This window comes from Falco biarmicus, chromosome 7 (assembly GCF_023638135.1).
Source record: "Falco biarmicus isolate bFalBia1 chromosome 7, bFalBia1.pri, whole genome shotgun sequence".
Classification (NCBI taxonomy): Eukaryota; Metazoa; Chordata; class Aves; order Falconiformes; family Falconidae; genus Falco; species Falco biarmicus.
In genome coordinates this window covers 40,734,741-40,759,233 of record NC_079294.1, presented here as the reverse complement: position 1 = coordinate 40,759,233, position 24,493 = coordinate 40,734,741, and the positions used below count along the sequence as shown (strand labels likewise).

Genomic DNA, 24,493 nt, shown 5'->3' with positions numbered 1-24,493 from the left:
GGAGATCCAGGACTCTCTGCAAGGAAGTCTGGTAGCCCCATTCCTCAGAAGGGAAGCTAAAGCCCTGGTAGAGTTGTTTCCAGTCCCATAAGAGGCATACACTGGGCCCTCAGCCCAGTCTGCAGATACCACCGAACTGACCCCGCTGGCTGTGATGCATCAAGGATTGTGCTGCTGTATCCAAAAGAAGAATCTGACCTCCAACTCCCCAGCCTCTATCTCCTTGCCACAGTCTGCCGAGCCACAGTGATTACTCATACTCATATGAAACAGGGGGGCCTGTTTCAAGTTGGGGCCCAGAATCCTGTTTTGTCCCTTAAACCTATGTAGGAAATGTGCGCAAATGCCCAGTTCCTCCTTCACGCCACCATCAACCCCATTATGGGTGCACCAGGGAGCACGTCTCACATTAAGAGATCTCACTCTCCATTAGTTCTCCAAGTGAGAAAACACCAGGGCAGGACTTGTGCAGAGAAAGGAAACCCTGGTCCCTGGTCACCCCTTGGTAAAACTGCTTCCTCCTCCCCAAAACACAGCCCATATCTGGCCACAGAGACCCTCTGTCACCAGCCGATCCCCCCATCTCTGCATGTATTTCAGACAAATTGAGTGAAGGCAGCCTTCAAGCACAGGTGTGAGGATTTTTGATGGGGTTGGTGGGCAGGTTTTCTCCGGAGAGCAGGCTGAGATCAGTGCACAGGGCAGATGAAACTTCCTACCTTCCTCTGGGCATGGAGAATCATCCCCCCTGACAAGAGGCAGCACATCCTTGGTCAGCACTCCAAGCAGTGACCAGAAGGGGGTTGGTAGCAGAGCAAAACTGTGTTCTTCAGCAGCCACCAAACACACTTGCCAATGGAGCTGAAAACCAGACACTTCAGAAGAAAATATTAAAAACTGTATTTACATGGTCCTAAGTCCTAGCGCTGCCTCCACAGGCCATTTGCTGAGAGCTCCCTCTCCTTTCCTATGGGATGTGTTATTCCCAGCTACTCCCCAGGGACCAGAGAGGAAATTCCCCTGTTTGAACACAACAGTCCCTGGTTTGCGTAGTGTCCCACCAACCCTGGAGTTTCCCTACAGGAGCCTGCCCCGATTTTGCTCCTGACCACAAAGCATTTGCTTTGCATTTAGCAGGAACAACCAGTTTAGTGTTTGAATGAATGATCGGTGTTAATTAGTAGCGTTCAAAATTAAAATAAAGGTCAAAAGAGGGTAGGCATTATCAAAGAGCCTTGTTTGCTCAAAGGAAACATTAATGACACTTGTTCAGTGCTTCAAGATAAACTTGTTCAGGCACCAAGTTAATGAAGAAATAAATCCTCCTCTCCATGGAACGTCACTATTCCTCAAGCACAAACCACGCATCTTTCATCTCAAGGTGTGTCCTGCCCTATCTCTCATCTCTCCTCGCTGTTTCATTTTTCCTCACTCTTGAAATGCCAGCTCCCCTTCCTGAGCGGATGCAAGATAGGCCCACCACCAGCTCATTGGATTTGGGCTGACAGCTTCCCGCTGCAGAGGAGTCACCCCAGAGCCTTCTGCAAAGGCATCTCACTGCCCTTCTTCCAACTCTCCTTTACCGTGAAGCAACAGACAAGGGGGTGTCACAGGGCTTTGGGGTATATGCTTTCAGAACCTCAGCCTTCTCCAGCCAGTCCAGGCAAGCATGAGCTCCTCTGCTTCTACCCTAACCTGGCCATCCAGAGGGACCTCGACAGCCTTGAGAGGTGGGCCCATGTGAGCCTTATGAAGTTCAACAAGGCCAAGTGCAAGGTCCCACACGTGGGTGGGGGCAATCCCAAGCACAGACACAGGCTGGGCAGAGAACGGATCGAGAGCAGCCCTGAGGAAGGCTCGGGGGTGTTGGTGGACGAGGAGCTCAGCATGGCCCAGCCCGGAAAGCCAACCGTACCCTGCGCTGCATCACCAGCGGCGTGGCCAGCGGGTCCAGGGAGGGGATTCTGCCCCTCTGCTCCGCTCTGGTGAGACCCCTCCTGCAGCTGTGTCCAGTCTGGGGCCCCCGGCGTGCAGCAGGGCTGGCCAAGGCTCCCGGCCACGCAGGACACGCGGGTCCAGACCCTTCCCAGCTGCCTGCAGGTGCTTTGCTGGTGTGGCTTAAGAAGCAATGTACGAACCACTCACCTGGCAGCTGGGCCACCTTCTGCAGGTGCTTCACTCCATCGACAACAGAGGGAGCCCGAGGATGTCTGTGCTCCGGAGTCAGGACCTCGGGCAAATTTAGGGTGGGATGAATCCAGAGCTAAACAAGTATTAATACGTTCAGAAGCCAGCAGTAGCAGCATTCAAGTATATTTATATATAAACAGAGAAAAGGAGGGAGGGAAAGTGCATGCACACGCTTTGGCTTCTCCATGACCCCCAAAATGCCATAAATCACTTCCAGCAGGAGAGCAAGATGCAGCAAGTTTTGCCTCCTGCCCCTGCCCTTCCGGCATAATTAGGGCAAACCCTGCCCTGCCATCAGCCGTGCAGCCAGGAGGCTGCGGCACCGGCGGGAGCAAGGCAGGGTGCAGGAGCTGGGGGCTTTCAGCCTGCACTGAGGCCCCTACGCCAGGCACCGGCGGGAGCAAGGCAGGGTGCAGGAGCTGGGGGCTTTCAGCCTGCACCGAGGCCCCTACGCCAAGAACGCGATGCTCCTGCTCCCACTGCTAAAACCACCGAGGGTCAAGGAAGATGATATTTCCATCTTTTGGAAACTAAATACTGGGAACACGCCTACACAGTCTTTGTCATAATCTCCCAAATTCAGTTAGAAGTAAAGAACAGGCAGAGGTCAAACTTTTCCAGGCTTAATAGAAACGCTATCAAAATTTAACCTCTTCCCTGCTAGCAGTGCTTGGATTTCCCATTCCCAACAAAGACAGGGCCACAGCATTCACGTGCATGATGAACACATGCTTGCCTTTGCAGCAGTGTTATTTTTCTTCTCCCCCTTCCCTGTGTGCACAGGCAATGCAGACAGCAATGTTTCTGACACTGGCAAGGATGAGAAGATTCAGTTGCATGACAACCGTCTGTGGAGAGATGCAATCTTGCATCACACATCCCATTCGGCTGCAGATACTCAGCAGAGCTGCTCTGCTGTGCCATGAACATACATGCCAGCTTGACGTTGCTTCACCCCATCTCACATGCTAGAAGAGAAGAGGCATGAAAGATGGGCTTCCAGGGGACCAGATGGGCACCTGTCAGCAGCCATACATCAAGAGATCAATGCTTTGGATTGTGCATAAAAGAAAAAATAAAAGAAGAAGAAAAGGGGAAAAAAAACCACCTTCTGTAAGATTTTCAAACACATGATTCTTAGATGCTGTGTGAAAAAAACCCAAATTGGCAGCTCTCCCCTTTTTTTCTGAGTGAGCAGGAGTGAAACACATTTATTGTAGCACCCCTCACCATTTTGGAAAAGCAGTAAAGAGGGGCCCATTTCTCTGAGTCACTTCCCTCTGACATTTCAGGGGAGCAGTGGGCAGCTGCATACAGATGGCCAACCTGGAGAGCAGGAGCAGTGAAGTGGTGACAAGTTGAACGCTGCAGCTCAGCACTGTCACTTACCAAAAGGTCAGGATTTAATTTTGATCTATAGATTGGTGTTCATAAGGATCCCAAGCCCTAGAAATCAATAGTGGAGTCCAAAATGTGACATGTTAGGCAGCAGAGATGCTCAAGTAACTTTATCTTGCCTAGCAGACCTCTGTGTCAAGGCTCTTTGCTCCAGCCCAGCTGTCTCCGAGCTCAGGAGCCATACGGCTGGTAGGACTTCAGAGAGAGATCAAATTCAGAGGCAGCAAAGCATACGGTTGTTTGCTTTCCATGTCCCTGCTCAACTTTTGGCCTCCTACTTCCATAATGAATTTCTCGGAGGTTCTCAGCATTGCTTGCTCTTTTGCAGACTGCACTTCCAGCTACAAAAATAGCACAGACACTAAAACAATCATCAGAAATCAGATAAGAGCTCCTCCCAGGAGGAAGAAAAAGATCTCTTTCTTCTCTTTTCTTTTTTTGTTCTCTGTGTTTAAGAAGGCTGATGTGTTACAATCACAGATTGTGATTTTCATCCCAAAGTGCTTCGCAAGAGCTTGCCAGCACCTCTGTGCAGAGCTGGCAGCAGGCACTGCTGGGACGAGCTGTACAGCTTCACTAGAGCACAGCCTGCCTGAGCTGCTCACACAAACCCTCCAAATATCTGCACTAGACATTCTGGTGTAGAAATAACTGAAGACAACAGACAACACTGTTTTCTGACATTGCTTCTTCCTAAAATGCAGCTCAGAGAGGAAAATGCATAGGTAAAAACTCTGTCACACACAGCTTTCTGTGGTCTTGGCAAGTCATTTTTGCCACTGAGTTTTGCCAATAGAGCCTTAGGGAGTCTCCCGCATCTCCCCCAGTTTCCAGCTGGCCACCCCACTCCTCCCTCCCCAGGCTGTGATGCTCACCAGACTTTCCCCAAGCCATCTCAGTTCATTAACTCAGGACGAGTGCCTGGGCCCTGGTCGGGTTGGTGTTCTCCCATCCTTGGGAGTTAAATCAGCTCTCAGAGGGGTCCCGCCAGTCCTGGAGCTGGGGTGAGATAAGCCCTGGGAAAACAAGGATGGGAGAGGGCAGGGAAAGGAGTGTGGGACTTCCACCAATCCTTCTCCCCACTCACTGCTTTCCATGGAAACACATTCAAAACCTTGCTCTTCTCTAAAATGAGAGGTTTATGACTCCCTTGTCTGTGTATCATTACTGATAAGCACTCTGATATATATGCCCGGTCACACTGTGAACTCCCTGCCCCTTGCTCATATGCATGTGCACAGAAACATATACCCACAAGCCCCCAAAAAGAGCCTTTAAATGTTACGTAAACACAAATAAATAAATACAGTACAGCAAATGGGGCCATAAGGGACCTTGAGTGGCCTCCTAGTTCATCCCCCAAGGCAGGGTCAAATTACACAGCTTATTGCCCGACCCAGTGCTAAAAATACCCATTGGCCAAAATTCCGGTCTTCCTGGGCAGCTGCTTCCCGAGACTCTCTCCTTTTCACTCTTCAAAGCTTTTCCTGGATTTAGATGTCCCTCACTGAAGTTTAAGCCCAGCCACTTTCCTGTCCCCGGCAGACACAGGGAACAGTTCATTCCCATCCTGCTCGTAGCACACATCTGGAGACGGTTATGTCTCCCACTCTGGCTCTGCTGCATTTGCATCTCTTTTCTAGACAAACATCAGCAGCTTGTTTGAGAAAAAACAAAGAGTCAGTGGTTGGCCATAATGCACAAAGCATAGCTGGTGATGGTGCTGGAAGGAGCCGATGATATGGCTCATTTGTTGGCAAACTGGTGGTAGCATGAAAATGGGGCAGGTCTCAGCAGGGGCACCAGGGCCAGGCACCATGAGACCCCAGCAATATTTTGCAGCACGACTTGTCTACTGCTAACAGCCCCAGTATCCTACTCCCACCTCTGGGCTGGCACATGTCTGCAAGACTGTTTTGCGGCATTTTTCCATTTTTAATGTTCTTTCAAAGATTGTTCTTGCAGGAGGTCAGAAAAAGAGGCATAGTTATAAAAACAGACCAAGCACATACTGGACCAAAATGACATGCTCCCACATCTGCCTGAAGATATAACTGATCTGAATATGAATTTCATCATTTGTGGTGATTCTCACTCAATGCTCCCCCCACCTTCAACATGGACCATTGCTTCTGCATACAACAGCACCTTGCAACATGACTCACCTCCACCAAGCAAAGCACATTTTCCACGCACGTAGCTGCAGCTCCTCTTCTGGAGGTCACCACTGTGACTGTGGACAGTAGCGCACGTCTGCCCCACTGCTGATGCACCTACTGAACAAACGTGCCCTGCTAGCGGTTGCACTGATATACCAACACCCTGCACGGGAGCCCTTGATAGGAGGGCTCACACTCCCATTCCTCAATGCATCTCCTCTCACAGAGCCCTTGAAATGCAAAGGAAGAAAAAGTTGCTCTCTTTTCCCTTTAACATCAGCAAAGACTCACTGAACCTTAGCTGTAAAGCTGCAATCACCAACATGTGAGAATTTTTGGAGTCCTAACTGAAAGGGGAAACACCATCTACTGCAAAAGCCACAGCTTAGCTGGCCTGTCCCTTACAGAAACTCTGAGAGTTTCACCCAGCTCAGTATAAGAGAGCTGATGAAATCCCATCTGAAGGTGTCAGGGCCTCAGGTCAATCTAAACACTCTTCTGGGAGCATCCTGAGTCCTCTTCCCTCCCCCAGCCTCAGAGACGCTGCTCCACATTTTTCCCTCACTGTTTTTCTTGGCAGCTGTTTTCTTTCAAGTCAAGCTATGGCTGTGTTGCTTTTAGGTACTTAAATTCATATTCTTGATTCATTTCTTCCCTAATCACTTGGGATACTGCATTTTACAAAAGGGAGTATAATTAATCTTCCAGGTTTGTGCACGTGTGATGAAAAAGATGTGATCCGTGACAATTTAATGCCCTAGCTATCTGCTAGACAATGGAAATTTCTGAATTATACCCAAAAAAGCCACACCCAGGCTCACAAAGACTGCAGCAGCTGACAAGCATCTTCTCCAAACTCTTAAACAGGAACATTTTTCGAGGGCTTTTTTGTTGTTCTTGTTTTAAACTTGGCCCCAAAAATCAGTTGCAAAAGAGCAAAGCTGGCAACTTATGCAGTGGTTCGATGAGTTCCAGAAGCTGTTGAATTTCTCCCTACGTTTTCAGCCATCAGGGAGACCCACCAAGGTGCATTTTGTATGGTGATTGCTGTTAATGTGCTCCCACTCCCCTCTAACATGCATTCCTCCTCCTGCTCCCCTCTAACATACATTCCTCGCCACCTCGGTGGTGGTGACGGTGGTTCGGCAGTCAGCATTGCTCACAGATAGCTCCATCCCATCTCAATCACTCTCTTAGATGCTAACAACTCTGCAATGACCAACGAATATATTGGCTGCCCGTAACAAAGCTATTAAAGTGATTCTGGTAGGAAATTGTGGGAATGTTGCAGTAATCAGACGGAATTATAAAAGGTTAATGAAGATGAAAGGACAGAATATACAGAGGAAAAGCCCAGGCAGCCAGGGAGATTTTGGCAAGATTTGCTAGGCTGCTGCCTGGCCACACACTAATACATTTCCTGCATTTCCCAATCCAGCTGCTCATTTCCAGTAGCCTCAGCAAATCTGTATCGCTGGAAGAAATGCTGAGCTACTGCGTGGCTGGTAGCATTTGTAGTGACTCTTGCCCATTATTGACACAATGGTCACGTTTCCAAAAGGAATTTGGGAAGAAAGCTCATTTAATCTAGATACAGTATCCCTGGGGAGGCTAAAGTCACAAGTGCTCCAGCTCAGCCTGGAAACCATAACTGATGTATCATCGATGTGTTGCTCAGCTAGAGGACATCTCTTTCCAAGTCACCTCAGTATTTTTGGATGGAAATGTTTTCGTTCAGTGTTATCAGAGAGCTGCTAAGAACAAGCAATCTTCTGTTACCGCTGGGTAGGAGAGGACAGTGCAAGGCACTCCTTCAAAGCAGAGGGGAGGAAACTTCTTAATTTCTTTCCATCCTCATCACGGGACAATTTCTGACAGTACACTTGTACTGTAGTATCCAGATTTCATGCTATGGGGCTCCACTCATTCCCCTTAAAAAGTTATTTAATGCCTTAATAGATGTCCTCATCACACTTTCTTTTTTTCTTAACCACACCACTGTTTTCTTCATTATATCTCTCACCACCTAAAATATCCCTTCTTCCTCACCAGCACTTCAGACTTTCAAATGACTGCAGGCTCTTGCCTAATCTCTCTCCTACTCTTCATCCGATGTCGAGACGGGTGCTTAGCTAAGCTATGCGCATAGCTCACTGTCAGCATCACCACATAAATCAGTCTCTCCAGCTCCAGCATGCTGCCGGTGCTATTCTCTGAATTCCTGCCACTCGACACCGCATCTCCTTGGGCAGATGCCAAGAAGGGGACACAGACCTGCTGGGTGGGACCAGACAAGCTCAGCAGAGAAGGACTTGCAGCTCTTGTTGTCCCCAGCACAGGGTATCTGCACATATAACCAAGCTCACCACCCAGCAGGTTTGCTGCTGTCTTCTAGAATTCACCTTTCATATGATCTTCCACCAAAATTTCTCCATGCTTTTTCCAACTTCCCCATCTCCTTAAAGAGAAGGTTATTTTTGGCCATGTTATTTAGCTTAAGTATTTCCAAAGCAAGCCTTGATCTCCTCTGTTGCTCATTTCTCTCAGTTCCTCCCAGTTCCACAGTGACTGCAGGTTTGACTACACTGCATTTAGCACTGAGATTATTTATAAAGGGACCATGTTCAGCCAGATTTACCACCAGCACTGTCTGTAAGCCAAGAGACACCTCTTTCATCCCACCCACATGTCCCCCTGCAATTATGGCAGTCAATACTGATGCTAAGGGTACGTGTAGGCAAACAGAGTTTACTCACTGCTAACTCAGTCTCCATGCAGCTTGCCCTTTGGGAAACTGGAACAATTGCAGCCTCCTTTCCCTTTCCCCATGACAGCACAGACATTTATGTTTCGTCGTTGATGTGATCGTGGTCACAGTGCACAACACTGGCCACCCCAGTTGCAATGCTGGCCATCCCAGACACTGCACAGCCTTGGCAGCAGAGACCCAGTGCACAGCAATACCCACAACTGACAGCAGCATCAGCCTCCCCAGCCTCCGGATTTTTGTAGCCCTGACGAACTTTGAGCTGGCTTTCAATTTATGCAAGCTGCTGTATGCGTGCCACTTTGAACTGCCTGCATGAGTAAACCACGCTGATGAGGGAGCTGGAGTTCATGGGGACTGCAGTCAGTCATATCACAACCCATGACAGATTTAATTGCAGATTAGAAATTCCGTAGCAGAAATATTACAGGAGACTTGAGATCCTAATTGTTTCCTGCATAAGGTAGGAGCTTAATTTTATTTTTAAACTCCCAAGCGCTGACAGCCAATATTTTGGTGTGAAAAAACTAAAGAAGCAACTGCTACCTCACTGTGAACAGGTAACAACTTCCAGAGTTTAATCTTACACCTTAATTTGTTCTTAATATTCAGATCGTGGCAGCAGCCAGGAAGCATTATCAAGCTAAGTGCTCCTTTGTGTCAATACACAGCAGTAGAAAAATTCCCCGCCCAAATGAGCTGTGATTGTTGCATCTGCTGGAAGAAAGCCATGCTCTCTCTTGTGCCATACTAATGCACTTTTAGCGACAGAACTGATTAGGATTCCTGCTTTGGATTTGCTCAGATCTAGCTGGGTTGGTTTTTTAATCTTCGGGATAAGCTGTGGATAGAGAATTAGCCATTTAGATATAAATGCATCGCTGGGAAACGGTTTGCCAGTGACGGCCGCAAAATGACTTCAGTGTCTGATCTGGCGAGCGGCTGCTAGATAATGAAGTGATAATCAGGGGTGTGAGGGAAGAGGGGGGATTTTTGTCTTTCAAGAAGCACCAGATATCTTTGCCTGATTCTGTCTCCACTAGCACAGGAGTCAGAAGAGTGCTGAGGAATGTGTGCTAAAAGTGAAAATAAGCACCCTCCCCTCTTCTCAGATTTAAATTGATGCTTGATAGCGGAATTACAGAGTCACCACTGGCAAGCTGAGGTGCAGGGAGCATCGCTGGGGCTGTTTGAACCTCATGGCTCTCCGGTGCTGTATTTTGATACGGCTGCCTAATGAAGTCTGGCAGGCCGTGCGTCCTTCACATCTCAGCGAGGCTGGCAAGCAGCATCGCACAGGTGAGAGGCACCAGGTCTCAGGTTTAATCCGACGGCAAGCTTCTCCCATCTGAGTCTGCAACGTCTGACAAGGGGAAATGCTCCCTGGCGTGCTCTCATCTTGCAAACAGAAAGGAGGTCAGGTGCGCTTCTTCCAGAAGGCTTCTTTCTCCAAAGCCATTATTTTTCTTCTGTCCTGAAAAAGTCTGACTTAACCACCTCCCCTCAGCTGCCAGTCGCATGGTCTCTGAGCAGGACCCAGGAGTGACACACCACCACGATGGTCTTTGCCACAGCACTCGAACACCACAAACTGCTGGCACCCTGCTCCCACACACTTACCACCCCACTTGCTCTAGGGCCGCCCTCAAATTGGGCAGCAGCACACACAAACCACAGCCTAAAGATCTCGCATTCTGCAGTACTGGCCACACTCCGCCTGAAATTGATGTCCTTTCTAATTCTTATGGATGTCAGAAAGATTTATCCAGAGAGATCTTATTTTACGGCCTGTGTCTGCTGGTGTATTTGCTCTTTCAGCACTCTGGGTTCACAAGCTACTGTACTCTCCCCAAACCCTCTCTCACCCGTGCTGGAGGGCTATAAATTATAACAACCTGCAATGCTTTCAGCTATGGTCCTGTCCATCATCTGTGCGTGGCATTAACCCTGTGAAACTTGGTCACACAGATCTGCATTTCCCAAGCTTTGAATCCTTATCCATTGCTAAAGCCCCTCAGACAGCCAAAGAATGAAGCTCATACAGCAGCCGGCATTTCTAAAGAAAACTTGATGGCTTTCTGACACCCGACACATGCAATTCCCAACAGAGTTAATTGAAGCTAATTCCTCAAAGGCTGAGATGAGAATATCCCCATAAATTATGTTCCTGCTTCATTCCAGACAAGGATGGCATGAATGCATTACACGCAATCCCCCAATTTACAGTATTAAAACTGGCAAGTCAATCAAGGAGACAGCATAAAGTCACTTGAAAGCTGAAATTCATTTTCAGCCTCACTCCATCTGTACTGTAACCTGAAAGGTTGATTTTTGAGGGCATCTTTCATATTCCCCTGCACAGCAGGACCCATTCAGCAAGAGAAGAGCCTTCTCCATGGATGCGACGTGTTTGGTACAGCAGAGCCCCTGCTTGGTGTATTTTGCTGGGGTGCAGGTTTTCAAGGCCATTATTGAGGCATTCTTCAAAGATGTCTGTAGAGACCTTTGAGTTTCCAAGACACAGAGAAAAACAACGCAGGACCAAGGGCACCATGTCTCTGCGGCCGTCACAGAAAGCCAGGGCTGATTATCGGAGAGGGCATGCACACACACACACACAAAAATATCTAACCTATAACATTGCTACTGCCAATCCATTCTCATGAACAGAGAGTTATTTTTAAATCCTGTGTTTTTTGGACACAGTCCTAATAACAAGTTATTTTTAAATGGCACTTTAAAGAAATAAGCACATTTCGTGTGCCATTCATGTCACTCTTTTAGGGACTGAAATATCACTGAATTGTACTGTGGGGATTATGCAAATTATATCCAGATTCAATAAAAGAACTGCCCAGCTTCTGTGCTGCTCAAAATCAGAAGGACTGAAAATACATTTCTGGGAACTTTCACTGCCTTGCAGAAGCTCTGAAGATGTAAAAGTTGGAATTTATTTGAGCTGTGGTCTGTATCAGTTAGTTATCTGTTGCAGGACACATGAGTGTTTCACGTTGGATACTGGAAAAGTAAATACCTACATGAAGCAAAGGTGGAGCTTAGCCCAGGTCAAATAGAAAGCCTGTGACAGAACCAGAACCTTGTGAATCCCACGTTGGCTTAACTCCAATGCCATGCTATAACCTGATACAGGCTAAAGACCAAGACTTCAGCATAGAATCATAGAATTACAGAATCATTTAGGTTGGAAAAGACCTTTGAGATCATCAAGTCCATCCGATAACCCAGCACTGCCAAGTCCATCACTAAACCATGTCACTAAGCACCTCATCTACGTGTTTTTTAAACATCTCCAGTGGTGGTGATTCCACCACCTTCCTGGGCAGTCTATTCCAATGCTTGACCACCCTTTCAGTGAAGAAATCTTTCCCAGTATACAATCCAAACCTCCCCTGGAGCAACTTGAGGCTGTTTCCTCTTGTCCTATCACTTGTTACCTGGGAGCAGAGACCAACACGCACCTGGCTACAGCCTCCTGTCAGGCAGCTGGAGAGAGCAGTAAGGTCCCCCGAGTCTTCTTTTCTCCAGGCTCAACAACCCCCAGTTCCCTCAGCTGCTCCTCATCAGACTTGTGCTCCAGACCCTTCCCCAGCCCCATTGCCCGGCTCTGGACATGCTCCAGCACCTCAGTGCCTGTCTTGTAGTGGGGGGCCCAAAACTGAACCCAGGATTCAAGGTGCAGCTTCACCAGTGCCGAGTGCAGGGGGACGGTCACTGTCCTAGTCCTGCTGGCCACACTATTTATATAGCATTATATGCCATGTCATAAATGAGCCATAGAGCAGCACTGCTATATCACTTCTTCACTTATAAGGTATCTTAGACATGCAGTATTTGGCACTTAAATTACACCAAGTTGAAGCCCAGCTATGGTGAATCTGCAATAACTCTCACTGGAATCCATAGACTTTAACAGCCCAGGGAGATCTTAACAACTGTCTCACCTGACCTTCTGCACACCACACCACACAGCTTCTGCCTCAAGCCCATAACTCCTGACTGAGCTATGACCCATCCTCAGGGAAATATGCAGACTCAACAGAAAGACTTGAAAGATGGAAAATTCAACTTGTCCTTGAATTACTGTTCCAAGGTTACCTGACTTCCTTGCTTCAAGTCCTCCAGCTCTAATTAAGCTGACTCTTGTTTCCACTGTAACCTTTCCTGCTCGAATGAAGCGCCACCTCCTATTAGAAATTTCTTCCATACACAAGTGCTCTAAGACCACAGTCAAGGCATCTCCTAACCTCTTTGATCAGCTAAACCAGGGGGGCTACTGTGCAATAATATATTCACCACTGGCTGCATTGTAGGTCTGTTAAGTGCAGGGATGTTGCTGCTCTGTAATGAGTAGCAGTTGCCACAGGTCAGCTGAGGTTCAGTAAATGTCCACACAAATGCCCTTTGCCCAGAGCTAACACAGGATTATCTTTGTAACCCAGCTCAAGAATTCATATATATTCTTTTCCTTTTGTCTGATTGCTTTCAAGAGAATAATTCATGAATGAAATGCTCAACTCAGGAAGTGTTAAATGCATTGACACAGCATCCCAAATATATTTAAATAAAGTAATATTTACCTATAGGAAAATATAATGGTGATTTAAACACAGTTTTCCATAATTAAATGGCAAAAAATGTGTTACCAGTTCAAACGCACAGAAAAGAACCCACTTTAGGGAAACACATTTTCACTTCTAGAAATGAAAGGTTGGAAAAATATTGTTCATCAGTGATAGATGAACAATATAATGTTCTGTTCCTCTATTCTACCCAAGAGATAATGTTAATCCTTTTGATTTATTCACAACTCCTTAACTAATACTGTAATAAATGGTATTGACAATTGAACTCACTTCTGTAAGAAATTCATTGTATTTGCAGCACCTACAGTAAGAAATGCCTTCATGGTCCTGACAGGAGATGTAAACAAAATTAAAAAGCTGAGAACAAAGGCTGTAGAAAAATCAGATAGGCATAGCTGATTAGGAAATGTGGCTTGCTTATATGGGGGGTAATTGTTGTATACCTCTAAGGCAGTATTTCACACATAAAAATGTTGGGCGATTTCTTCATTTTAAACACATGAATCTTCAGTTCTTTGCTTCTCAGCACAGAGATGCCTGAGCTGACCACCAGTTACAGCGCTGGCTTTGAAAAGGCTGGCAAAGACCTGAATCACCTTAATCTTATTAAAATACAGAGCATTTTAAAGATATGATCCCCAGTGACTTACTGATGGCTCAATTGCTGCTACAATCTATGCAAGGCTTCGAGTGATGAAACTGTATTAGTTCCTGCCTTTTCTCTCCTTTTCAAAACGGTTTCAGAGGTTACTGCTATCACTGGCTCATCAGGGCTCAAAGGAAATACTTTCAGAAGCAGAACTAGAAATGTCTCCTCTTGCATTACCAGTATGTAATTAGGGGAAAGCTGCATTCCTTTCAGCTGTATACACAAAGTCACACAAAGCGTTTTCTAGAAATGGACTTAACTAGGGTCAGACAACAGTAATCAGCTATAACTCACTCAAGGCTATTCAAAGGAATTAATACCGATTACAGGTTATGAGCTAATTCAGTCATTCTTCTAAAAAAAAATTAAACCCCCCACTCTTGTTAAAAACAGAGCACCTGGCACAACAGAGCACTGCCAGCCTGCCACAAAGAGCCGTCTATTACACCCCTGCGGTGCGTATGCAGCAAATCCACAGAATCAGCAATAGCGCAGGATGAGGCACCAACCCAGAACCAAATTTGTACCATTTAAACACCGACCTATGATTATTCTCAGGCAACAGCAGCAAAAAGCAGCATAAGGTTTGATTACTAAAAAGAACATAATGTTACACAATTGCACGACAGCAATTATAATGGTCGTGAACTGCAGGGCTATGGCAACTTCCTTCTAAGCTCATAATTTAAGAAGAGAGAAAACGTGGACTATATCTGAAAAAAATGAAATCTTCTCCTGCTTGGGGAGTGCAGGAGAGGGAGAGGTGCCTGTGCTACGCAGTACAGCCACCTTTCACTTGGTCCAGCGACACTAAGCACACACGCGCCGGCAGCTCAGCTATCGCAATCAGCAGGGTAAATTGTCAGCTTTAATGAATTTGAAGTGTCTCCCAGGCAAACTACCTCATAATGAAACAACGCTCGCTCTCAGCTAAACTCACAATCCCACACAATGGGACCACCAGGAGCTACAGCACAACTGAAGCTCATAGTGGTGGCTTGGCTTTTTAAAGGCATTTATTCAGTTGTCTTTCAATGAGCGCTAAGCAATTTGTGTTTGTATCCTGCTATTTATTAAAGCTGGTTCAGGAAGGAGGAGAATTCAATGCCTACTTCAAATCATTCCCCCTAGAAATGGTCATTTTTGCCCATAATGAAAATAGAGGATTCCCAGTGCTGGAAGGGCATAGCTTGAGTCAGAGTAATCCCTCTGAAATCTCCCTGTGAGGTGATGAAAGATCAGGAGGTTTTCCGAGAAAAGGGGGCATTCCCAGCACAGTCATCACCTCTCTGCTCTGTGGAAGGCTTTTTAGTCTGCAAGGAGAGGAACAGCTTAGCACAAACAGAAAGACACTGAGATACTTGCTCCGAGCACCACATTACATTGTCTGGAAAACTTGCAGAGGGACGTCCTGTTACAGAAAATGTTCATAATTTAGTGGATGGCAGAAAGAAAACACAAACCAAAATGTTTATAAATGAAGCGTTGCCCAAAACATTTCAGTCCTTCAGTTTTTTTTTAAAACGGCTGGGATGCTGAAGAAAACACGTTGCTGTTTCTAAGGAATGCTACCCATACTGCAGAGATGTAAATCAAAATTTAACAAGGAGGGTGATGCAATGGTTTCAGCCACCCATGGGATTTCTCCCATGGACTTTCTTCAGAGCTTGATAGTCAGAGAGAAGAAACATGGATGGAGAAGTTTGGGACATATTTTATCAGGAAAGGTAAGGATGAGAAGCATATGATGGGGAATTAGATGGTTTGAGGTGTGAAAGATGTCTCTGTGAAGCTAAGAATCTCTGTGCTGGGGTCCGCTGGAGGATGTGACACTCCCAAGTGAGGGGGAATGGCAGGAAATTAAGCCCAGAGAGTTTCATAGCCACACACCACTGTCACCTCCACAGTCAGACCATGACCAGACCCAGATGTGGGCAGTCACCTTGGGATAAAGTCATGAGCTACTGGTAATACACAGTGGCAGATAAAAGCAAAACCATACCTGTGACTCATGAGATTTAAAAAAGAGGAAATGGAGATTGTTGTGCTGCAGCTAGAAAAATGCTTTGTGAACTTCAGAAAAAGGGATCATTCTGTATAATAACTGCACTATGCTCATCTCCCCGTTCTCCAGACAGCTTAACCCATCTTTGCTTATTTTCATTTGCATCTCAAGGCCAGAGCCAGGCTCTTCAAGTCCTCTGCTGCACCACTCACCATACAGCAAATAGGATAATTCTGCAGCCAGCATTCTGACTGCTTTACAATGCCTAACAACATTTAGACTGTTCCCTGCTTTACTTCTGTGACAGCGTGGCAGGCTCTGCCAAGAGGAAACCTTCAAAGGACTTTGCATAATGTCATAACAAGGTTGCAGCAAGCAGCCAGATCTGAACTTGGGATCTCCCTTGGTGAGCTCTGCTGTGCGAGCAACCCTCCAGTTATTCCTCCCCTCCACTGCTGCTCAGAGAAGACCTTGCACTCCTGATGCTGTTTTAGCTACAGAAGAGTGCTTGAGAAAACAAACTGTAGGGTATTCCAGACCTCCCAGCTCCCGATCCCAAGCCTTCCGCAAAAATCTGGAATTTCCAGATATGTTGTAAAGCTGCTGCAACATCCTTTTGCAAGACAAGTGCGCAAACTAAAATCTGAGGCAGATCTAGGAATCACCCTACACAAATGCCTCTTTCCAAATACCTAGTGCTATTGTCCAAGTCTTTTAACTGAGTCCAGCGTCCTCTTGGTGATTACCCAAGGCTTTGTTAGACATGCAAATGAGACACTCATCTAGGATCTTCTTAGATGAGGACTTGGTGATGCGCTGCCTGCCTTATAGTGACAATGAAAGGGTTTTTTTGCTTATACTGGAGACTTGCTGAGTGTGCATAGGAGAGCAAGCACTCAGAAACCAAGGTTTTGAGGAGCTGACAGCATTCCCAACTGACAGCACACCAGCTCGCCTGTTCAGCGAAACCACCGTGAACAGTAGTGGCAGGCAGGCAGAGTAGGCAGGCAGCCAATGGAGATTGCTGCCTCCTGTGCTCATCTTCACCTTCCTTTCATCCTGCAACCTCACTTACCCTTCTAACCAAAGCCGTAGGTTTCAGGCTGAGGCTGGTTACCTGTTTATGCATTATTACTCTGGCCTCCTAAAAGGGGCTTTGGTACAATGGTGTCATGCAGACTAAGAAAGGAAATGCAGTCATCGTTTCAGAATTAGCATCTAACACACCCAGTAGTATCTGAAACACCAGATTAATCCAACACTCAGGCTAAGAACTAGTTTTCCAGCTAACTGCTGAGAAATGTTGACATTTTGAAACACATTCCCTGATGGATTATTGCAATCAAGTTCTGGGCTACTATTTAGTAGCATTTATTAGGTGCTGCAATTTTAAATAGTTTAAATATCATCAATGAATGAAGTAGACAGTTATTAGATAATAACCTGGACCCACTAAATATTCACTTTTCCCCTGCATTATTCATTCCCCTACAACAACATTTAGTGATTCTAAAACATTTTGTTACAATGAAGGTATTCCGTAGCTGTAGGAACGGGAAAAGCAGGGATCAAGGGATGGAAGGGAAATATTAAGGGAGGAGCAGATTAACTCATGGGCAATTGGCAGCTTGCAGGCTGAAACTGCTAGATCCATTCTTGAAGTGAGCTTTTGCAAAGCAGATTTGTGAGCTAGGGCCTTCGCAAGGGCAAACAGCACTGAAGAATCCACTGACCTGCCAGCCGCCAAGGAGATGCAGCTCTGGCCCAAGATGATGACAGAGCCTGAAATGCCAGTTGCTCTGCATGGGCAGCAAGAGACACACACCCAGCGTTATGCACAGCAGCTCATCTCAGCCCCCAGGGTGGCACAGCCCGGTCAGCACGGCGCTATACCCACACTAATAAACCTTGCCTGATGCACTCTATTCTGCCTGCTCCAGAGCCAACTTCAGCTCTCCACTGCGCACCATTAACTACCATCAACTTGCTCCAAGAGACCAAGACTTAAATGCCGATACTTATATTTTTAGAGTCCAGGATGGGCTCCCCCGTACTGCATTTGAGCATTATTTCCACATGCTGCTGTGTTTTGCTAAGCCATTCTGCTCATATCCAGGAGGATCCCACAGGGTTAAGGAATTAGCCTGGGGCATGGGAAAGTTGAGCTTCATTCCTTGATCTGCCACAGAAACCCCGAGTGCCATTGGGCATATCACTCAGCGCCTGCACTTGGGTCTCCTAACTGTAAAATAGGGATAGAAACCCTGTGAGGGTGTTGGTAAGAAGATAAAACTGTTACCATCTGGGAGGTGCTGCGATGCTGTGATAAGAGGGGCCATGCAAGAAACTTAGATAAACAGTTTCAAAACTCTCAGCTTTTTGGTGCTTTCTATTCTGCAGGTGATGCACTCTGTGATTTCACACAGCCAGCTTCAATCTCACAGCTTCCTAAGCATCAGAGGTTTCCAGCCCAAATAATAGGTCTTCCCTCAAATTGCAAAAGGTCGTGGTCTTTACAATGGCAGTTTGCACTCTATGTTTTCATGAGAGTAAGCAGAAATCTCCATAATGCTTCAAGGCCAGTGCACCTAAGGTTTTACACTTTGAGCATGAGAACATCTGTGTCATTTCCCAACGCTATCTCATTGACCACAACATTCATTCTGAGAACACACCATCAAGTGAAGCCTTTTCCAGAAATGCTACATAATGATTGTAAGCTCTGTTTTGCCCATCAGCACTCCTGCAGACTTCAGGAGAATTATAGGTAAGTCATCCCCCAAAAGCCCTAGAAAAAGAAATCCAATCCTGTAAATACTTTCTAGGATCAGTGATTTAAGCTTTCATAGACAGTGAAGAACTATGAGAGGACATGAAGTCGCTGCAGGAAGATATAAACAACCCATGAAAAAAACATTGCATTTCAAAAGATAGGGTACTTCTAAGGCCACGGCATTCTAAACAGAATTATCTGATGCCAGCACTGTTTATTTGGTGTCAGGGTCTCACATGCAGGGCAGCCACAGCTTATCAGAGAAGAGTTGTCACCTATTTAGAGAGAAGCTTTAAGCTAACAAATTCTTGCACTGTGGAGGTACCAGCCACATGTGAGAATGAAGCTAATGATACCCATTTTTCACTAGGGAAAGGAGCTGCCAGCACCACTACCTCCTTCCTCAGGATTAACACCAATCAAACAGGACAAGGAACAAATACGTGAGCCAACCATGAGTCCTAACACCAGTATCCAATGTGCATATATTATACAGCTAAACACTTAACAGATTCAGTAACTTCAAAGTGCATTACCTGGCTGAATTAACCCCCACTTCCACCTTATTACAGGATGCTTAAGAAAAGAAGAGGCTTTCAGTCATGTTCAGCAATAAGGTTGCCACGCACACTGTTATACGCTGCACAGCAATCCAGCAAGAAAATGGTGTGAATCATTTTTTTCAGTTTCTGAAATGACTTTGCTGACAGGCCAGTGTCATTCTGTAGGTTCATCTAACATCAAATCTCCTTCTGGCCCTTTGAGAACCTGTGAATTACAGTTAAATAAGCTCTAGTATAGCTTGTTCCTTGACATTAACTATGGAATCGTGTTGACATATGAAGAGTCACCTCATGTTGTGTTGCTCAGCATTTACCCTGTGCCAGCCAGGAGCATGCTTGGATAATTCTGTCTAAGTAGTTACGAAAACAGCAGAACTCAGGAGAAAAGGCTCCTGCAAAATTCGGCACCATTCCAGTTCACCAGCTAAATGCTTCCATCTGATATTCAAAACAGGCAGGTGGAAAATTATCCAGAGACACACCATCATGTTCTGCCTGAACAAATGCAAGAGGGACTAAAATACCACTTTGGACAGTAAGTCAATTTAAATCTAAGTGTTTTCCATCAATCCTCCAGTTTTTCTGGAAGATGCACAGGCTGTTTTGCTGTGGAAGAGACCTGTGCGCCTGAGGGTTTGAAGGGGAGTGTTAATTTATGTTTTCCTCCTCACTTGGTGGGATTCAAAGGGACTCCAGCTTGTTTCGCCATGCCAGCCTGTCGTTTTATTCCACCAGGCCTCCTATGCAAATAAAATTACCCAGTGGGTTTGTAAGGTCTGCTCACAACAGTGTTATAACTCATTACCCACAAAAGCCATGATGACGCTAAGTAGAGCATGCTCAGAACTGCATTCCACCTGACATCCAAAAAATTAACACACATTACAAACACTGATCCCAAAGGTCGACTCCTCTCACAACAAGATGGGGTTTGCTCTCACTTAATAGGAGACACATCAGATGTAGTTCTTACATGGTATGATCTCCTCATTCAATACACTACCAACCTCACAGGTTGCAAAGAGTCAGCAACCATGTCAGTGCTTCTGACACTTCAATGTCCATTAGAGTTTATTATAAACAAACAGGCTTTGGTACAAGAATCAGTATTTCAATTACTTAAGCCCTAATGCCAAACTTGGTCTGTTTCAGAAGCAAGATAATACAGCACTCACATATTATATTATCCTTCCTTTTCAGTAGCCATAGATAAGTATCATTATGTCACTGTGAAAAAATGCACTCAATTATCCTACGTTGTTATTACTTAATCTGCGTTTCAAAAAAAGCTTTAGACTGAAAAGATGTTAGATAAAGGCTAAGTATTGCAGATAAAGGCATTGCTTCACTGAATATATGCTGTAAAAGCATGAGCTGTGGTTGCACACATTTAAATGAACCAGGCTCCTCTCAGCGCATTCCCATATTGGCAGAATCGCAGCCACAATGGGCTGCTTGCACAAGAAGGTGATTGGAGCGCTAAAAGCAAAATGCAGAGGTAGGCTGGGAAAGGAGCTTGCTTCACGTAGGAGAGAGCCTTTGCAAAAACTTCCGTAATGCTTGGCATGAATCTCCTCCCCTATACAGGGAGACTGGGTCCCTGCTAAGGTCTGTCCAGGCACCGCACATGTGGCCAAGCTGTGTATGGCACGACTGAAGGTGATGGTCCAGCCTGAGGCTCAAACGGGGAAAGGAGCTGTATTCAGAAGAGCATGGCAGCCAGATTCTCATTCCTCTACACAGTCACTAGCGAGAGGTAGCAGGACTCACTTTGGATGCCCGTGTTTGGATTACAGCTGCAGCCCCGCATCAGTGCTGTGTACTTTAATGGTCTCAGAAAATGGGTCTGGCACTCTGAATTGACGACAAATTGATTGAAACCAGATGTTGTGAAAAATGCCTTTTCCAAGTTCAATGGCACATGAATGGTCTCAGCATGCCCCTGGATAATCTGACTTCTGTGGCCCAGTCTGCTGCAATAAACTAATTGGGACAATAATATTTTGTCTCTGCATTGTGGACTCCTTGGGGAAAGAAGCTTTTTAATTGCATACACAGCTCATGGCCTGGTAGACTCTAAATCTCACTGGATGATGTGAAAAGTTATAGTGGGACCTCAGCTGAACACCCTGAGCTCATGTTACTGTCTGGATTAGCAAAACTTCAGACTATTAAATCGTCTATATTCTTCAGGCATTGCTGGAAGTTTGGTTTCCACACTGATCTAAGCTCTTTTTTGGCACAGTCAAAAGATGACAAACAACACACCAAAGGTAGAAAAGCACAGAAGTGAAAAAAGCATCAAGCTGTTTTTTGGCCAAGACGGCAGATGCACTATGGCAATATTGGCTTTGTAGGAGAGTAGACACAGCCAGAGCCTGCACACTCAGGCCTCATCACTTTGCAGACCTCATCATAACAGATATATTTACACTGGCTCCACCTAATTAACACACCCTGCCAGACCCAACCTTGCACTCCTCAGCCTGCACATGCAGAGCAAGACCCCAATTTGGTCAGCTTGCACTCCCCGAGGCAGATAAAAATGACCTCAAAAGCCAAGCTTGATTCATGGACTGCCATTAGATGGTCCCTGGGAGGATGATTGATTGATCCTGTTTACCTTTGGCACTGCAAGACATTTAACATCAGGTTGGGAGTAGCACAGCTTTGTAGTTGTTATTCTAATGGGCTTCAAGACAGAGCTATTTGTTTAGGAGCATGATAAGACTTTTCAGACCACCAGCTCCCGCACACTCTGAAAGTCTATCACAGCACAGGCAAAGTCATGACGCTAAATACACTGCAGAGTATTACCAAGAAAACCTGTCCCTGATCTATTTCCCTGTCAAAATCACAAAAAGCTCAACGAATCCTACTGTGTTCAGCTCGCATCTTTTCCAAAAACTGGGGGCAGAAGCCTGCAGCTAAGGTACGGAAGAGAAAAAGTTGAGAGCAGACTTTCCTGGTGAGTAATGCAGCCGAGAGATAAACATCTAGATGCTCACTAAAACATACAGTATCACACGCAGATTAAAGGCTCCTTCCGAGATTTTGCAAGCAGCCAGCAACTCCTACCCAGCCATCTGCCCAGAAAGGGCCTCCGACTGCTCAACCAATCCATTTCCCGCCAGTGCCACAGGCTGGGCGATACCGATCTCTGCTGTGTTTTGTTATGAGAGCTTTGATGTACGAGTCTCCGCTGCAGCAGCAGCCCCCTTTAGGGAACAAAGCCACGATCTAGCCAGGCTCTTCACCAGTTGTCCAGGTATTAGGTTCTTTTTCCCAGCTTCAGGGCAACCCTATCACCAACACTTTCCTGTGACCTTTTGCAGGGAACCTTCTGCTCATGGCCATCTGCATCCTCCCCCTTTTCTTTTAAAGCATTCACCTGAACATTAGCAGCAAGCAATTACATACGCACTGGTTTGCATCAGTCACAAAAGCTGTAAGCCTCCAATTAACCACCTCATGCCTTTTAATGATACAACGCTAAACAAGGAAAAGAATTAGAGGGAACATCCTCAGAAGTGGTTTGCAGCAGGACAGAGCAGTCTTTATTACTGTTTATATTAGGGTAGCACCTAGGAAACTCAGCTAGAGGCTGTGAAAACAAATAGAGGACTTGGCGAATTAATTTAATATGGAGAATTTATAGTCTATAGGACTGTAAGAGTAGGTGGATGAGGTGTAGTGTAATGAGGAGAACACAATGATTTTCTAAGGATCAAAATAACCTACCAGCACCCTTCACTCGTCACTGCCAAGTTCCTGTATCCTCCCGTCTCAACACCACTTCAAGCGTGCAAATGCTGGCAGAGGGCTCAATAGCAAAGACAAGTGCTTCTTTGACTCCCAGAAGACCCATGCTGCAAAGCGCAAGAGAACGCATTGTCTCTGTCTTCAAAAGATAGCTGAAGATACTGCACCTGCTCAGAAGGTTTCAGGCAAAACAGCATTTCAGAGGAATTCACCAATTCAGCAAAATCTCAACAAGGTGAGTCAATTTTGCCCAGGTTCCCATGAAACTTGCACCGGGCTCCAAACATCAGAAACCTGCTGAGTTTCCTGCCTGGTCACCCATCTGGTTCCTCCAGCATTCAGGTTTCCAGGGCCCTGGGGCAGCCTGCTGCCAAATAGGCTGCTTTGCAAGAGGGGATTTCACTGCTCCCACACTTCTCAGTCTGGGGTGTCCCAGATGTTAGACCATCTCAGGGAGAAAACACAAGAGCATCCACAGACGGTGAGCCCATGAAAGCCAGTGGAGAGGCTCAGCACTCCAGAGATGAGACGACCCACAGTGCAAGTTGGTGCACTATTCCCTTTTGCAGACTTTCTACCTGGTTGTGTTTTGCTCCACTTCAGAGAGACTTCAGCCTCATTTCATCAAAACTAAACTTCTTCCTGAAACAGAACCCTCTTTTTAAGCTCATTCCTAGCAGACACCCTCACAGGACAGCTGTAGCCATTCCCCTCTCAACAGCAGCCCCTGCATATCAGTCCTGTTTGAGCTGCTCTCAGGTCAGAGGCAGAGCTGTATATCCTGTATAGCCCACCAGAAACATTGTGGGGATATACAAATCAGTCAAACCTAAACTGCCTGGTCTGGAAAGCAGATGATACGCACTATTATAGTCCCACGAGCTCCACAATGGAGAGAACAAAGTGAAATCTCTGTAGTGTATCCATCAGCTTCTAATGGAAATATTTGATCTGCCCGAGGACTACACACATGATGTTGCAAATGACTACATTGGGACACGAATGGGACAGCATTCGTGGGCTGACCCAGGGCTCACACCAGTTCATCAGATTCACAGACGAAGGAAATGGGGAAAAAGGAAGAGATTCACTTGGAAAAATCACTGCCTAAATGAAATTTTTTCTATGATTTTCTAGAAAATATGTGGGATAGATTTTGCAAAGACTGACAGAGGGCAATACCAAAACAAAAGCGACTGAAGGAAACTTAAAGTATACGCGAGGTTTCTTGTTCTGCTTCATTTAGCACTGAACATTTCTCATTGCTCATGGACCAAGAGATAGCAGCAGCAGCTGCTGTGCACGGACATCTTTGCTTATCCTGGTCAGCCACCAACAGGCTCCAAAGTCTGTTAGGAGGAGCCTAACTTTATCCACACTATGAGAAACATGTTTCCAGAAGTCCGTGTTGTTCCCAAAGACATACCTGCAATACGTGGAGCAAGCGCCGAGGCTCCTCCTTGGGATGCAGCCAGGCGTGCTGTGAAAGCTGAGTGCTCCAGAGCACGCTGGGGGGAAGTTCTCCTGGGAAACATCTGTGGGAGACACTGACACCAGCTGTAGGGTCATGTGGGGCTTCAGCAACAAACCATCTGTCAAGACCTGCTTATTAGGATGTTTACT

At 46.1% G+C, this 24,493-nt stretch overlaps 1 long non-coding RNA gene across 1 annotated transcript; it reads right to left on the bottom strand.

Moving 5' to 3' along the window:
* Positions 1 to 2,154: 2,154 nt before the first annotated feature.
* LOC130153027 (uncharacterized) lies at positions 2,155 to 6,026 on the bottom strand. Its single transcript, XR_008823186.1, has 3 exons — positions 5,754 to 6,026; positions 4,464 to 4,604; positions 2,155 to 2,263 (listed from the first exon to the last, which is right to left on the bottom strand). It is a non-coding gene; the product is annotated as an uncharacterized LOC130153027 (long non-coding RNA).
* Between the last annotated feature and the right edge of the window lie 18,467 nt (positions 6,027 to 24,493).